At 34.6% G+C, this 15,249-nt stretch overlaps 1 long non-coding RNA gene across 2 annotated transcripts; it reads left to right on the plus strand.

Annotated features, from left to right (window-relative positions):
• Positions 1–715: 715 nt before the first annotated feature.
• LOC117911142 lies at positions 716–13,263 on the plus strand. 2 transcript variants are annotated; one of them, XR_004650845.1, is made up of 7 exons: positions 716–989; positions 1,665–1,851; positions 7,585–7,659; positions 10,546–10,593; positions 10,697–10,817; positions 11,133–11,494; positions 12,805–13,263. It is a non-coding gene; the product is annotated as an uncharacterized LOC117911142 (long non-coding RNA). The 2 variants fall into 2 exon arrangements; XR_004650846.1 differs by lacking the exon at positions 7,585–7,659.
• The last annotated feature ends 1,986 nt before the right edge of the window (positions 13,264–15,249 follow it).

Consider the following 15,249-nt stretch of genomic DNA (forward strand, 5'->3'; position numbering starts at 1 on the left):
AGTAAGAAAAAGAATAATAAAAAATGAAAAAATTTATTAACTCATTCTTTACTAATATACTAAATTGATGTGTTTGTACAAAATAATGTATGATATTAATATATATTAACAATACATAATTTATTAAATTATTTTCACGGTAACATAAAAAACACAATTTATCTTTGACTTTTTTATTTTTAGAAACTACTCTAGTTGGTTCATTGTTTTTGAGAAATAGAGTAAAGACAGAAGGAATACAAAAAAAAAACTCATTCTATTATCATCTCATTAAGGATAAGACAAAAGGAATATTCGAAAAAACCTATCCCATTATCATTCTTAGGCAAAACCTTTCAATTTACTTTTCTACTCTCTTAAATGATTTGCTTTCACTCTTAAACATAGTTCTTTTTATTTCACCGGATACTTTATAGACTCTAAGAAAATCCCTAATAAATTAAGTTTAAAATAATATATATTAATATCCATCAAATTAAATATTATTTCTTATTTTTATTAAAATAATATATATTAACATTCATTAATTTTAAATTTACTTCTTAATTTAATATATATTTTTTCTCCTATTTCTTCTTGAAATCTGCCAGAATAGAGCATATGCAAGTGCACTTTGACTGAAGTGTACTGATGAATTTGTTATTAAAATTACAACGACGGGACCAGCTTAATGTAGCAACCCAATACTAGAAAAATATGATGAGGATATGAATCATATGATACTTCAGATTTAGTTGGTCGAATAATTAATAATTATATAAAAAATTTGTAACGATCAAGTGTAAAACTCTCTCACTTGGTTAAGGAAGAAAGCAGCAGAGCAGAGAGGAACGCTGCAATTGTATAGAGTTTGTTGAAGCTCCCGATTCTCTCGCTCCCTCTCATGGCGGATTTGCAAGCTCCTCCCCTCCTGCAATCTGGGATTTACAGCCCTGTCTTCTCTTTCTCTGCCTTTTCGACATTCTTATTGTTCCATTTTCCCTATCTGGGTATTTCTTTTTTCTTTTTTTTCTTTTTGGTCTCTTTAATTAATTAAGTGTTTCTTTTGTTTTATGTTATCACATTGCTTTATTTGGATGGGGTTTTTAAAAAAGGGCTTGAATTTAGTAATGGCTATTGTAATGTATTTGTGTTTCTGATTCTAGTCGTCATATCGGTTTGGGTTTTGCAAATTTTGGTTGGTTTTGTCACGGGTTGTAACTTTTTATTTTTGTTTTTTTGTTTTTAAATAATTCTTAGCAAACATCTATGTGTTATCCTAGGGTTGTTACTTCGTTTTTATGCATTTGGTTTACAACTTCATTGAAATGCTTTCAAAATGTTTCCTTTTCAACCCTTTGCAAACTTGTGGCAAACGTGTTTTCAATGGGAATTCAAGTTTTGGGTATGGTTGTGTAACAGTGAATTGTTTGGTCAGTGAGAAAATGCGAAATGAAATTGTTTGACTGGAAAATTCTGTTTACTGTTCTGCTTTCTGTGTCCTTAACGTGAAGGGTATGTTACATGATGATGAATTAATTGCTGAATGAGCAAATTGTGAATTGTGAACTGTAAATGGGTTTGGTAGGAAAATTCTGTTGCTGATTTATATTTTTGTGTGAGCTTTAGTATTGTTGCGAGGCTTAAAGGGTGTTAAGGACTAAGGTTTTCCCTTAAAATGGTAGGGTGGGAAGGGTTAAGCTAAAGATAAAGGAGGTTGGAAAATATAAATGGCCGTCAAGCCACCTATGCAAAAAGGAAGAGTGGAATCATGAAGAAGGCTAGTGAGTTGTCAATACCATGTGACATAGACATTGTCCTTCTCACGTTCTCACCAACTGGGAAGCCTTCATTATGCAATGGAACGATCAGGTATTATCATTTATCTGCTTACTTTTTGAGTGAACTTAAAAGGATGGTTGATGATACAAAGCTTCAAAAAGTGATGTAGAGAACTTTGAGAAGGCATGGCTAGTTTGCTAAGAACTTTAATGTAGATTGTTGAACTTTCTTATCATGAAGTGGCTACATGCACCACTTTTAATACTTACATAGTTGTTAAAAATTTACAATACACAATAGGATACATGATACGATACACTATACAATACATTTTTTATGGAAATTGATACATATTGCAATCCGTATCTTATTTTAAAACATATCTTAGGATACATATACGATACGCGATATGATACGTGATATTACGATACAACGATACTAAGGAAAAATATTATATTTTATGCTATATTGAATAATCCTTTACAGAGGAAAATATATATACAAATTACCTACAATCTATTTAAGGAGAGTTTGATATCTTATCACAATCCTATCAATCCCCAAAAATCAGGAGACAACCTTACTAATTACATGAAAATTAGGAAAGTGTTACAATTAGGAAACTACTTTATTTTACCAAAATCTCTACAATTGTACATTGATTTCTGCAACTTGGTGGTAAATACCGTGGCTAACAATTTCCCGAAGAACAACATTTGGGTGGATAAAGTCCCAACAAAAATTTTGTTTTTTGCTTGGGAAGCTACTTGGGGCAAGGTGCTTACGCTAGATAGGCTTCAGAAAAGAGGGCGGCATCTCCCTAATCGGTGTTTCTTGTGTGGCTGCGAAGAGGAAACTGTAAATCACATCCTCATACATTGTATAGTGGCAAAAGTCCTATGGGATATGATATGTGCTTTGGTTGGTGTTCAGTGGGTCTTTCCAGAAACTGTAAAGGAGGTCTTATTAAGCTGGAGGTTGTAGGGAAAAAAAGGAAAAAGATATGGAAGTCTATACCGTTGTACATCTTTTGGACCCTTTGGAAGGAAAGAAATAGGCTTGCTTTTAGGGGGGGGGGGGGGGGGGGGATGATAGATATTCAGAAACTAAAAAATTCTTTTGTCTGTAATTTATGGTGTTGGGCGAGAATGTATAGTGGAGAGAGGTCGCTGTCTCTTCTAGGCTCGTTGGAGTGGATAGCCTCCACATAAGGGCTGGTGGGATTTTTTTTTGTTTTCTTTTTGGTTGTGAGGCTTAGCTAATTTGTATACCCCCTGTATACGTGTGGCTTTTTGGCCTCTTATCAATATATTCTGTGCTTACTTATCAAAAAAAAAAAATTTCTGCAAGTCAGAGAATCACATAGATTCTCCAACACTCCTCCTCAAGCTGGTGAATAGATATTATCCATTCCTAACTTGCTTGTAACTTTTTGGAATGAAGAGCTAGTCAATCCCTTGGTTAAAATATCTACCAATTGTCCATGTGTTGGGACATATGGTGTACATATCAACCTGCTCTCAAGCTTCTCTTTGATGAAGTGTCTATCGACTTCAACATGTTTGGTTTGATTACGTTGAACCGGATTATGAGCAATGTTGATGGCTGACTTCTTGTCATAGTACAACTTCATTAGTTCTTGCCACTTAATTTGAGATCATCAAGAATGATTTTTAACCACAAAAGTTCATAAATACCATGAGCCATGGCTCTAAACCCTGCCTCGGTATTTGACCTTGTCACCACAATCTACTTCTTACTTCTCCAAGTTACTAAATTTCCTCCAAGTAGTGTGCAATACCTTGAAGTTGACCTTCTATCCACAATTGATCCGGCCTAGTTAGCATTTGTGTATGCCTTAATTCTTAAATAAAATTCCTTTTCTTAGGGTACTCTTGAGACATCAGAGAACTATATAAGCAACTTGAAAATGAACATCCCTTGAGTTATGCATGAATAGACTTATTACACTCATGACATATGCCATATCCAGTCGTGTGTGCAAAAGGTAAATTTACTTGCTAACCAGCCTTTGATATCTTCCTCGATCCATTGGTGTATCATCACTAGCCTCACTTAGCTTGTAATTTAGTTCAATTGGTGTGTCCATAGGCTTGCATCCTAACATTCCAGATTCTTTGAGGAGATCAAGTGCGTACTTTTGTTGTGACACAAATATTCTTTCTTTTGATCGAGTTACTTCAATTTCTAGGAAATACTTGAGCTTTCCAAGTTCTTTTATTTCAAATTCCTTGGCCAACTAGTCTTTAAGTAATTTCATTTCCATTGGATCATTACTTGTCACAACTATATCATCAACATACACGATCAATGTTGTAACTCCCCTTGAAGTAGAGTGTTTAATGAACAATGTATGACCTCCTTACTTTGTTTGTACTTCATCTTCAACATTACTTTAATAAATCTTCCAAACCACGCTCTTGGAGTCTGTTTCAACCCATACAAAGCTTACTTCAACCTACAAACTTTATTCATGTCAAATAATAGGTCAAAACCCGAGGGTGTCTCCATATACACTTCTTCCAAATCAGCATGTAAAAGGGAATTTTTCACATCAAATTGCTATAAATACCAGTCAAAGTTAGTTGCCAACGATAAGAGCACACGCACGGTATTCATTTTTGCCATAGGTGCAAAAGTTTCTTGATAATCAACCCTATAAGTTTGAGTGTACCCCTTGGCTACTAATCTTGACTTATATCTTTCTAAAGACCCATCAACGTTATATTTTACTACAAACACCCATTTACACCCTACAATCTTTTTTCCTTTTGGAAGGTCCACTATTTCCCAAGTTTGATTTTTATTTAACGCCTTTATTTCCTCATTCATGACATTTTTCCAATTCTTATCCCTAAGTGCCTCATGGTGAGTTTGAGGAATTTGAATAGCATATACTCTGCTACTATATATTGCTAATTCCTTGTTCTTTGTTTTAATAAAATTATCCTGTTTTTGGGTGGGCAAAGGAAATGCATTATTCTTCTTGTTTTGACTATTAAGTCCCACCCCATATATTGGTTTTTTTAGGGACTTATAATTTTGGAAGGCCATTATGAATCTTTTCAAATGGGCCTCATCTGACCAACACAAGTAGTCTAGTACTCTAGCATCCTTATCAACTGATAAACAAGTTTGGGTAAGAAGGCTCCAATGGAACCCGCACAATCCATGACTCATACTAAAATTTCACTCTCTTTTTGTTCCCCATTGTAAGCAACATGCATTTGGATGTCCTCTCAACCAATGGTGATATCCTTCCTTCCATAATTCCTTCCAGCCTGCCGGTTCCACCACTTAGTCTCCCTCACAGCTGCATCTTTCCAAAGCCATTTTTAAACTAAAGCCTTCTTAGCCAACTTGCAAACCCAAACCACACCCCTCTCCCTCCAAATGTCCAGAGGGAAATCCCTTAGCATTTTTTCTAGGTCTGTTCCTGATGGATGCCGAATGATGATGATCCAATACATAAAAAGATCTTCTATCGAAGTCTATCCATGTTACCCATCATTTGTTTCTACAGAGAAATAATTATAGGGATCATATTTTAGGGTATGGATGTTGATGTTACTCAAAACACTGACTTTGGATAAGAATTATATGAATGTCTTAATATACGATGGAATAGTTGAAATTTTCAGTAGATTTTCAAAACATTTTTGTGCATATGTTCAAAAAAGGAGTTAAAAGATTAAAATGTATAGTTTTAAAAAAAAAACAAGAACAACTTTTAAGAGAAAAATTTATCATGATTTCACACATACACACAAGCGTGCACACACACACATACACATACACACAAGTGCACACACACACATGCACAAAAGATATCACCAGAATATTTAAATTGTAAGAATTATAATAATCTGATTAATTTGGACTGGCTGATTTTAACTTTATTCTGTTACACTATGGATTTTTTATTTTGATATACTGATGGAAAATTCTTAGTATCTTATCGTTTGGAGATCATCTTTAATTCTTGTCTATAAATAAAATTAGTTGGCCCCTTTTGGGCGGATCATGCTTAACTGTTCATGCCACTGGTATAGTCACATTAGTAAAAAATTCTCCTTGTTATATCATGCATCGCTATTTTGAAAGGTATTAGAAGCCTTCCCTTTAGGAAAGTTTTTGTTTCCTGAGGGGAAAAAGGTAGTTTGTGGCTGTATGTTTGACATTTTTTTTTTTTTTGATAAGTAGTGTGTTTGACATTTAAGTAGGGCGACATGTGGTTTGTATTTGTAATCTGCCTCTTGGAGCCAAGGTTGTCATTCCCTTATTCTGTGCAGTTTGCCACAGTCCAAGCACTTTTTTTCCAATGGATTACATTGCATTATTATAATAGGCATCTGACTGTTGTATAATATAGAGAACTACTACAATTATTTGGGCATGGCATGACCAAACTATATTGGTAGTGATGTGGGGGGTTGGGGGTTGTATTGGGGCGCTTGAGGTATCATAAGGGGGTAGACTACCTTGTGATCTTGACTTGATTTCACTTCTTTTTATTTTATGGACGTGAATAGGCTAACCGAATGGTTCCTTTTGTTTTTCTCATTTCTTTAAATTCTGCATTGCTTTAGTTAACTCTTGAAAACAGGCTTGTGTATTCATTAGATATATTTACAACCTATTTATTGTGTTTACAATGGGAAAAAGAAAAAGGAAATTATTCTATTCTAGGCCTAGAGTTATTCCATAAATTAGCCACTAATTATAGGAAATAAATACAAAGTCAATTTGATGAGGATGAATCTCCAAGATATACATTAAGAAAGAGAATTATTATTAGTTGGAATTAAATTAGGATTAGTATTTGTTGGAGTTAAAAACCAAAGTATATTGATTGATGATTAATAGTATTAAGTTTTCTTGCATATTTTGTAGCTTTCAATGGTGAGACTTCATTGATTTTCTTTTACGTGAGACTCCTAGAAAGCCTTAGTGTGAATGTAAGGTTCTATCCTTTCTTCTCCTTATCTTCTTTCTCTATATTTTTTATTTTATTTTATTTTGCTGCCATAGGCTTTTTCCCTTGTTTCCTCTCCTTAAACACTAAAAGATAAAAATCCTAGCCCACCTATTTTATTGTAAGTAACTATCCTATGATTGTCCTACTTCGCAATTGTTTAGCAAAAGAAACAATCCTAAATTAAATTCCAGCCTATACAGGCTATATGATCCAACATTCTCCAACAACTCACATAGGTCCAACTATCCACCATCTTATGGTTATGGAGGCACATTTTCATTATTGATCTCAAAAAGCATTATATGCCTAAGCCTAAAATACCTCTTTTTAGATCAGCCATATTTCATTTTTCTAGAATTAGTTATTAAACATGTACTGTGGTGTTCCAATTCTGAGAATAAGGTTTGTTACGTTCATATCCTGCAGCAGAACAAGGCTCAAAATCTTGATGGCAAAATTTTGTAGTTCCAAGACCCAATACCATGACTTATATATATCAAAACCCCACCATTAAAATACATTGCATGCTTGAGGCCTTATGCCTTACCAGCCTGGAGACTTAAGCCTCAATTCCCTAGGTGTTGAGTTTACCTCCCACTACATTACCCTGAGAAGATCATCAGGGCATGCACCTCAAATGCCTTTTAGGACACTGCTTTTGATTGATATTAGTTGATGAATACACCTACTCTATTTCTTGCCAATGATTGTTCATCTCCAGAGTTGCTGAAGTCGTCAAATATCTCTTCTTCATTTGGTCACATTCCAGTACTAATTTTAAATTATTTTATTATTTCTGTATCTATTGGACTGACCCTGAGAAGATCAATAGCATAGAACATTTGGTGCAAATAGAAGATTCACTAAGGGAATCACTTGATCAAGTTCAAACACATAAGGTATGATTTCCATTCTTGTGGTTCATGGCATCGTACAAAGTTTGTGTTATAGTGGATATGTGATGTTCCCTTATGCACTGCATATTGTGGGTTGCAGTGGTTATCTAATTAAAACATTATTAGATAAAAATGTCTCCAAAAATTGACAAAACCAAAGGTATGTGAGTCAGATTGGGTGCATATGTTATTGTTTTTGTTAACTTGCCTCCTAGGTCCTGAGCAAACCTCACTGATACAGTGACAGTGATATATGCCAGCTGACACTTAAACTAGAAAACTCTTGAAAAACTCATCTCTTTGACTCCCCCAATTTTCCAACAAAAAGGATAGCAAGGACCTTGACAGACAGGCTATATGGGCCAAGGCACACAAATCATTGACACACAGGCATTCTAGTATGTTGTGAGTCTAAGGAGTAGTGAGAAAGGATATAATCAACTTTTTTGAGCTCACCTTTCACATGATGCATTGATATGAAATTTAACCCATTTTCTGGACATTGAGTGACCAATGGATATAATCTTGTTTAAGGTGAACTCCAAATGAAACCCTCCTTGGTGCCACCTTAGAAGATACATCCACACATCACATCGATTTGGATCCAAATGATATTGAAACACGCATTGGCTTACTTCTTGAAGAACAACCCCCCCTCAATTTTCATGCAAAACTGTTTCCAGCATTCTACCATTGTTCACTCTCATAGAGAGGGGTTTGGAAGGTCATAGAAGGAGAAACTATAACACCACCTTGAGTCCTCCCCTGAAACTTAACCAAAAAACTCTTGTCATGCCCTTCCTTGGTCCTTTCGAAATGTTTCCCACTAAAATTTTTAGAAGTTTCATCCTACTTCAGAAAGGTGTTTCCAACTTGGGACAAGGGTACTTGGCCCTGAGATCCAATGACCTGTGTTCCTTTTTTTTTTTTTCCTGGACTATCCCCAAACTCATGTATTTGGTTTTATTGTTCATTATCCCTGCTAGTGGATGGTGAACAATGTACATTTTTACTTATAAAATGAACTCTATGATGTGTAATAGTGAAATTGACATAATATCAAACACAGAATCTCAGATGTTGTCATTGGTGAGAGAGAAAATTACTTGGCATGATGGCAACCTGTGCAGCTGTCAAGCCTGATGGTTTGGATTTGAGTTATTATGTGGTCACAACATGCAACAGTGCTGAGGGTTAGTTCTGTAGCTAATCCATTCCCAAAACCCCAGAATTGGGACATACACTGCAAATGGCCTTTTGATGTGGCTAGCAGTGCACCTTTCCTCCATAAACTTTTGTGATGAGCTCATTGCTTCTTGGTGACAGGGAGGGATGATGACAGACATGACTTCTAGTAACAATGGCAGAAGGCCCCATAACTGCAGCATCTTTCCTTTCTTATACTGTGTAATGTGTCATGTATGAACAAACAAGAAAAGAAGCAGAAGGGTTTCTAAGCCTTAGTTCACCAGCACCAGGCAATAGCCAATAAAGTTTGATTTGAATACCCAATTTCCTTAATAAAATATTTAACAGTAAAATGATGTAGAAAGAAAACCCCTTTATCTTTTAAAAAAGTAAAAACTAATTAAAGTAAGGTATTATAATCTTGACTAGAGAAAATCTGTCTTTACTGTTTTGGTGGCTTTGCTTGGGGCTTAACTTTCTGGATTGCACATTACTTGCTATGCAACTCCCTCACACTTTGATGATTATATCCATTGCAATTGTTCATCGTGTTGCAGGCTCATGATAAGCAGCAACCTCTACCCAACTGCTAACCTTTATTATTACCACTGTTCATTTTTCTTCCCTTTCTTAAAAGGCTAGAAATAAAGTATGACTGATGAGGATGGACATTAGTTTTAGTTGGAATTAAATTAGGATTAGTATATATTGGAGTAAAATTAGGAGTAGCTAATTAAGAGTGAATTTGGTAGTGATTTTAAGAAGTGTTTCTAGCCTTTGTAATACTTGGAGATTTTCATCCTTCAAGCATTAAAAATGCTAGAAATACTTCCAATAATCATTGTCAAACACATTCTAAGTTATGGGAGAATTAGAATTAGAGTCATAATAGGTTATTAGAATCTTAATAGACTTTGGATTTCTTAGAGAAGCCTATAAATAAGGCTAATTGATGTAAACCAAATTAGTTGGTTGGTGATTAAATAATATTAGCTCTTTTGCAAGTGTTACAATTCATAATAGTGAGACTCCATTCATTTTCTTCTAGGTGAGACTCCTACTCCTAGAAATCCTTAGACTCTAAAGTTTCTATCTCTTCTTCTTCGTATCCTATTTCTCTATAATTTTTTTATTTTATTTTTCTCTACCATAAACTTTATCCTTTGTTCCTATCCCTAAACCCTAAAAAATGCCACCTATTTGATTGTGGGCAACCATCCTAGAGTTGTTCTAAATCAATGGATCTACTGCTCTAGGGTAGGTTTGAATTTCTTGTGTATTCAATGACAGATGGGAAATGTGCAATGAAGCAAAGGGATCAGAAATCTGGGTAATGGAGATAGATTACATGAGAAGAGACTGATAGATTGGGAGAAACTGTGGTTGTAAAAGATGGAAGTAATGGAACCTCAGTAAATAAAGATGGAAACTAGATGATGCTATGCCATCTCCAATTGATTGCTATGATGCTCAACATAAGACTGAAGCAAATAAATGATAACCTCTGAAGGGCAGTTTACTTGTATTGGAGAAGTAAAATGAATTTAGAAAGACAAGCCAATTTGTCTTTTAACAACTTTGTTGAGATACTTATCTCTGTATATTGCCATGTCATATCACTTATCAGCGCCTCATAGCGTCTCTTGTTTTAAGATACAGTTGGATGCTTTTCATAGTAATGCCGCATATTTCTTTTGGCAGGAAAATATTGAAAAACAGCAACTTACGCCACTAGAATGTTCTAGTCAGGTAAAAAATTGCTCTAGTGGTCTGAGACTATTGTTGCATGGGATATCTTGGTACAAAGACAAGAAAATTGTTATCTTAATTAGTTTTCTCTTGTAATTCCAAGATGGGATGCATCTACCCTTTAGAATGGGTGCTGACCAGCAGCTTCAACCCCTATCATGGACTCCTAATAATGACAGTCAACAAATGGTTTTATCCAAGGAACCAAACTGGCTTCCCTAAAGGTGAGTTGGACTCTTAAATCAAGATTCTCCATGCTCTAAACTGATATTCTTTAGAAAACTTAGTACAAAGTCCTTTGTGTAGACCTATGCATGGGATAAAAATTCCTGTTTTATGAGAAGCATAAAAAGAAAAACTGTCTTACATGAAACGCAAGAAGGAAATGAGGTGTCTATGTGTATGATCTATTACCAATTTCATGCAGAATCAAAGACAATGTTCCATATTTAAATGATAATTTGCCTGAACAAGTTCATGAAAAATTCTTTCCATTCTAATATTTTTCCCACTGCCTCATTATTTTGTCTTTTCTCTAGGACGTGGATTGCCGTGCAGGTTCCTTCTTTGGAAGTTATTCTGGGTACTTTGGAACAGGAAGAAAATCAGAGATTGATATTTCTGGGCAAGAAAGTGGCATTCTGAATGAATTAAGAAGAAATGCATCCATGCGTCTACAATTGGGTGGCAAATACCCATACCTGCCATATGATCTTAATTTTCTGAGTGAGATGAAATTCCAGCCAGCAGAACGGATGAACCAACAAGAGAACCATGTGGATTATCATGCAGGTGGAAGCTTTGAAGCTCCTCAGCCTGCATATGACACACCCAATGTAGTTGGGCTTCCACATCTAGTCCTTGTTCTGTTGCAATATTTGATTGGTGTTTAAGTCCACAGGTCAGTTTTTTGTTCATGCATTCCTGTTTCCTTAGAGAGATGTTTACTTATTAATACTTCTTACACCTATGAACTGATGAACACTGGTCTATTGGTCACTCCACCTGTTAATGAGAGAAAGATAGAGGAGAGAGGCACAGAAGGGAGAGGCAAGAGATGCTTACTTTCTTAGTCTACTTAAAATGTATTAATCAATGGGCATTGTTTAATTTCTTACTATACTTAAATGGCTATGAATTGATGGACACTGTTTAATTGTTTGTTATACCTTGATATCCATTTGAATGATTAGAATATAAGTGGAACCAGATAAAAGCATGTTGTGTTAGTGCTTTCTTGCTATTCTTAACGCCTGTGAATTAATGGACACTGTCTCTAAATCTCCATTTGAAAGAAGAGATAAATGGCTAGGTGGAGCCAGCTAAGGAAGGTTGTACTAGTGCACTCAAAGCTAGTTTTATCAGTTCAATTAGGCTTTTAGAGGCTTGATTCCTTCACTAACAGAGGCACTTCTATTGTATTTCAGCACACTGGGATGAAACACTGCATATTTAGGGTTCCATAACCAACACTCCTTGTATATTGTGACTAGTGTCATGCCCAAATATAAAAAGTCAATGTTTGTGGACATATTCATCTTCTAGAAACCAATAAATATGTAGGGAAATAATGAAAACTATTACCAAATTGTATATTTAAACATTGAAGTCTCATAAAACATTTATTTCTTAAAGACACTTGCTATAGGGATGGAGCCAAGTGTGAAATTATAAATTTTTGAGCAGTATTATATAAATTTTGGAGATATATCAGGAATATATTGAGAATAATTCATGACTTTTTTCCTAAAACTCTCTGCAGTAGAAAATTTCTTCTAAGACTTACAGATAGGAGAGAAATTATACTAATATTGAAAATGTCAAATAATATCAGAGAAATATAGGAAACATGAAAAATATTATGATAGAAACAAATATGTCCTTATATCAAGTTCCATGGAAACCTGGAAGGATCAAAGATACAGCAAGAATATTGTTGATTTTTCAATCCATGTTCGGAGCAGTGATATGTTAAAGGGGTTTTACCATTTCAACAATTATCCACTCCTAGTTCTACTCTAATTTTATTGTTTTTGTTCTAAAAGACTTCAGAATTACTGTGGAAAGTATAACATAGTCAATATTAGATAATTTTTCTTGCAACCAACTGATAATACAGAATCAGAACATAGACTCAATGTTACTTTTCCAAGTTGTTATTGGGATAACTGCTTCACCTCTTATAAACATCTTATTCATTTCTTCTTGCAGGAAATGAACTGAATCTCAGGAGTTATGCTCCTTAGGGGCCATCTACTGACCATGGATGTGAAGAACTCGCTCTACACGCATAACCTAACAATCAATCCAGATTAAGAAGCTGGCTTCATAATGGGGTTTCATTGTTGAGCAATCGTTGACAGCTGCCTCTAAGAAGTGTATAGTACATGACTATGCTGCGTTGACACCCTGATACTTGATTAATCAGCCCTGGGCCATGATGACTGTGATGTTTTAATCGTGTGTATACAAAATTACTTTCAGAAATGGGTTGTGCTGGTGGACAAGGTTACTAATGGCAACCAGAATAGGGCTTGGTAGCCTGAGCTGTAAATTAAATTACATACATGATACACCAGTGACTTCAATATGAAGTGTTTTGTATTATATGTCTTTGGATAACAGTTGCATTGTGAAATTGGCTTGTTATGAGGAGTAGGTTTTCTTTTATCCCCTGACCCCATTTGTTGTTGGCCTACTTGATAAGACCCCGAATCCAGCATGGACCCTGATTGTATAATGTGCCCAGATAATTTGTGATCACCTCCCTAAAAGCTCAACAGCACTCAATTTAAACACTTGACTTTTAGTGTCTGACATGACCCTGGATGGGGCACATCCTTTTGATATCTGCATCTAACCCAGATTACGCTAACTAAAACAGTAGATTTGTCTTTTCTTTCCTATATTTTTTTGGCAGGAATTTCCTTTTAACTGTTTTCTACAGAGCCCGATTAAACCATGTGGAGAGGGGAGGCGCCTCCCTCATGTCATATTCCTTGAGGAAGAAATCCATGACACGCAAAACTACTAGGATGACTGGTATGAGGCGACTATTGGACAGATTGAACATCAACAGCTCAGCTGGATAAGGATGTGATCGGAATACAGGGAACCCCAATCGGACATATAAATGTAGTAATGCATGCAATATCACATAGTTCCATGGAAGGAATCAATTTCAACCGTGCTTTTGGGGTGTATGAAAATGAAATGGACTTGACCACACCACCATCACTTTCTGGATAGATTGCCAAGGAAGAAGATAAGATAAGCATCCTACCGGTTTATTTAGAAATTAGGACCAGAAAGATCTTCGCCTTTTATTGTTAGAAAGCAAGCACTCTATCCTTCTGACCTCGCTGCTCCTACTTACGATAAGTATATATTTAAAATTAAGAATTCAAAAACACACACACACACACACAAATAATAATAATAATTTCCCTAGTTCACTTTCAGATTTTCGTTAATATTAAAGCTAGCTGATTTCATTTCGATCAGTCTGATGGATTTCTTCCCTAATGTCATTACATGCATATACAATGAAACTTAATAATGGGCTCATCTGTGGTCAACCGTCCACCCCAAATTGCTTTAAGTGATTGGGTCAGGATGTTGAGTTGTAGCGTCTGATACAAACAATCACTCCCTCACTCAATAAGCTGAGATGTTTGGTAGCCGACCAACTCAATAAGCAAAGTTTCACACTTTTCCTCGACATTGACTTGAATTTTACACCCTAAGAGTTTGAGTTGAGTATAATAATCAAATTTATATTGATCCGTCTAACCCATTTAATAAATAAATGGTTTTTCCTTCAACCTATATAATACGAATTTGATCCTAATTGATCCACTTAATAATCATATCGATTAATCTAATTACTACTCGAAGTTATTTAAATTATATTTGACTCTTTTTTTTTTTTAATAAATAAATCAATTAACTCATAAACATATCTAATGGGGGTATTAATCATATAGATTTATACAAAATTTAAATTATCATAATTATTAAATATAAAAACCTAATCATTAAATGGGTTAATTATTGATTTAATAATTAGATCATATATGGGTTAATATTTTTAGCCCGATTATTATTTGTGTTGTATTTGAGTTGACCTATTTAGTAGAAAGCATAAGTTTTGACATGACAAGAACATGATTTACCAACATGAATTGCCACTGCTATTATTAAGCGCTCATTTTCAAATATTTTATATTTTCGCTTTTAAATAAAAAGAATGATAGTAACTTTTAATAGAAAGTGTATTCAAAGGAGTACTCAATTATCTAATGAAAATTGATTCATGAAACTAGAAAATAAGTTAAGTTTTATAAGTTTATAACAATCTTCGTGTTCTAATAGGTAGAGTATGTTTTGTTGTATCATTAGATGAGATGACTAAGAGATAAGCTTCATGGTATTGTGATCTAGAGTAGTGAGATTTTACAGACCATGTTGATGTGAGACAACCATATTTATGTATGACTTATGAATTAATTATAGGTATGTTGATATGATTATATTTTTCACATCTCATATGTTTTTTAAATGTTATTATGATCATGCTATATTAGTTTTTTATACACCACATAACGGTTTTTATTTTAAAACAACAATGTTAACATTTCTGTATTGTAATTATTC

The sequence above is a fragment of the Vitis riparia genome, chromosome 1, assembly GCF_004353265.1.
Source record: "Vitis riparia cultivar Riparia Gloire de Montpellier isolate 1030 chromosome 1, EGFV_Vit.rip_1.0, whole genome shotgun sequence".
Taxonomy (NCBI): Eukaryota; Viridiplantae; Streptophyta; class Magnoliopsida; order Vitales; family Vitaceae; genus Vitis; species Vitis riparia.